The 2,948-nt window shown below is 48.7% G+C and overlaps 1 non-coding gene across 1 annotated transcript; it reads right to left on the bottom strand.

Annotated features, from left to right (window-relative positions):
• Positions 1-308: 308 nt before the first annotated feature.
• Positions 309-381, bottom strand: Trnas-gcu (transfer RNA serine (anticodon GCU)). The gene has a single exon. It is a non-coding gene; the product is annotated as a tRNA-Ser (tRNA).
• Between the last annotated feature and the right edge of the window lie 2,567 nt (positions 382-2,948).

Here is a 2,948-nt window from a genome sequence, read left to right as displayed (position 1 = left end):
GTAGTTGGTTTGTTTGCCGGCTAGTTTTCGGGCTTTGGGGAAAAAACGGGATTTAGGAGTTGGAGCATTCGGTGTACTAGTGGTAGTCATTTGTGCTTATTTCGAGCCCTGAAGAAAGCAAGTATTTTTGCTAGAATGTTGGGAACAATCTCGCTGTTACCTTGCTCGAAGTTTTTCTTTTCTTATATATATATAGCACAGAAAATAAGAGTTGGCAGTCAAGAAAACCTCGGAAAGCAAAGAGGAGGATGTGGTAGGTCATTGAAACAGATAAAGAATTTGGTAAGAAAGAAAGTGGAGAAAAAATACCCGCCAGGTGGGATCCGAACCCACAACCTCCAGAATAGCGGTCTGGTGCGATAGCCACTACGCTACCGGCGGGGCGATTTTCCCCTCCACATTCTGGGGTATTTAGTTAAGGTATTTTTGTTTCCTGTGCTTGGGGGTGAAAGCCAGCGCCACTCGGACTACTCGGGGTGAAGGCGACCTTCTTTTTTACCCCAGGGCCGTGACTCGAGTGTCTACGACATGTCGAGAGTTGTCGACAAGCGTTGAACCCTCGTAAGCTTCCTATGGCACCAAGACTGCGAGAGCAGAGGCCGTCGCTGTGAATCTAGCGAATCAGAATAGAAAATGAGGGGCTCTTTGAAAATAACACATAAAATAAGAGTTGGCAGTCAAGAAAACCTCCGAAAGCAAAGGGGAGGATGTGGTAGGTCATTGAAACAGATAGAATATGGAAAGAAATCGGAGAAAAAATTCCTGCCACTTGGGATCCGAGCCCACGACCTCCACAATACCGGTCTGTTGCGATAGCCACTATGCTCCCGGCGGGGCAATTTTCCCCTCCACATTGCAGTGTATTTATGTTTAGTTATTTTTGTTTCCTGTGCTTGGGGTAGTATCCAGCGCCAATCGGACAACTCGGGGTTAAGGGGACCTTCTTTTACACTTCCGGAACGTGACTCGAATGTCTACAAAATGTCAAGAGTGGTCGACCAGTGTTGAACCTTCTTAAGCTTTGTGTGGCACCAAGACTGCCAGAACAGAGGAACTCGCTATGCATGTAGTGAATCAGAATAGGAAATGGGGGCTCATTGAAAATAACACAGAAAATAAGTGTTGGCAGTCACGAAAACCTTGGAAAGCATAGGGAGGATGTGGTAGGTCATTGAAACAGATAAAGAATTTTAAAGTAACAAAGAAAGTGGAGAAAAAACGCCCGCCAAGTGTAATCCAAACCCACGACCTCCAGAATACCGGTATGGTGCGATAACCTCTATGCTACCGGCGGGGTGATTTTCTCGTCCACTTTCTGGGGTATTCATGTTGAGGTATTTTTCTTTCCTGTGCATGGGGGTTGTCGCCCGCGCCACTCGGACTACTCGGGGTGAAGGGGACATTTTTTTAACCCCCGAGCGGTGACTCGAGTGTCTACGACATGTCGAGAGTGGTCGACCAGCGTTGAACACTCTTAAGCTTCCTGTGGCACCAAAACTACCAGAACACAGGCCCTCGCTATGCATGTAGCGAATCAGAATATGAAAGGAGGGGCTCGTTCAAAATAACACAGAAAATAAGAGTTGGCAGTCAAGAAAACCTCGGAAAGTAAGGGGAGTATGTGGTAGGTCAATGAAACTGATAACGAATTTGGAAAGAAAGAAAGAAAGTAGAGAAAAAATGCCCGCCATCTGGGATTCGAACCCACGACCTTCAGAATACCGGTCTGGTGCGATAAACACTACGCTACCGGCCGGGCGATTTTCCCCTCCACTTTTTGGGGTATTTATTCTTAGGTATTTTAGGTAGGTATTTAGGTATTTAGGTCATTGAAACAGATAAGGAATTTGGAAAGAAACAAAGAAAGTGGAGAAAAAATTCCCCCGCACCTCCCCGAAGGGAATCGTGCAGAAATGCGAACGCATTGGGTGCACCGATGAGTGTGTTGCGAGTAATGGCGTAATTAATGACGAGAGTGTGAACGTAATCATTTATTCATCAGCACCTGTTTGTGTTATCGTTGTATCTGAGGGCCACAATAACTGCCTTGTGATCGCTAAAGTGCACGGTCAAAGGGTCTTTGAGAAGAATACGCGCGTCACAGTTTCTCGTAAAGACCAGATCAATGCAACTCCCATGGATGGTAGTGGGGCACGTGTCGAAGTCGGCAGAGAGACAATGCATAGAGTTCTTGGTCTGCATGTACTCGACCAGCCACTCGCCACTCTTCTTGCGCACGTCAACGTTGAAGTCGCCAACCAAGACTATGGGGTCAGAGGGTTTGGAGCGCACGCGCACATTTTCCATAGCCGCGTCCAGCTGCGCGGCAACGGCGTCTCGAGCGAGGCTGGGCGCGAGGTACGGGGTCACCACAAAGACTCCGTCTCCGGTGTAGGCAAGGGTGTACAAGTCCTTGTACGGAGACGTCACTCGAACGGGAGACGTGGCAACGGCGTGCGATATCAAGTTCCGATACACGTTAGACACGAGACTAACACCGCAGTACTCGCCGTCCTTGCCGCTTCGAGCAAACTAGTACAGCTCGCTTCACGCGCATGCGTTCGGCATTGAGCGTGGAGAGATAACACCTGCGGGCGCACGGCGACGGAGCACGACAACCCCCGACTAAGAAATACAGTCGCATTTACGACGACGACGACGACGAATGCAGAACTACGAGGCGCGCGCTCACGTGCGCTCGCGCTGGAGGAATGCAGGCGCACGCCTCTCGATGGACGCAAGACAACCCCCTACTAATAAATGCATTCGCATGTAAAAATCGCACCAGACGGGTATTCTGGAGGTCATGGTTTTGGATCCCACCTGGCGGGCATTCTTTCTCCACTGTCTTTCTTTCCAAATTCTTTATCTCTTTCAATGACCTACCACCTCCTCCCCTTTGCTTTCCGAGGTTTTCTTGACTGTCCACTGTTATTTTCTGTGTTAGT

The sequence above is a fragment of the Haemaphysalis longicornis genome, unplaced genomic scaffold (genome assembly GCF_048455015.1).
Source record: "Haemaphysalis longicornis isolate Haplotype H1 unplaced genomic scaffold, Haemaphysalis longicornis Haplotype H1 scaffold_11, whole genome shotgun sequence".
Classification (NCBI taxonomy): domain Eukaryota; kingdom Metazoa; phylum Arthropoda; class Arachnida; order Ixodida; family Ixodidae; genus Haemaphysalis; species Haemaphysalis longicornis.
The sequence above is the reverse complement of the archived record's forward strand: the minus strand, read 5'-3'. Positions and strand labels throughout refer to the sequence as shown.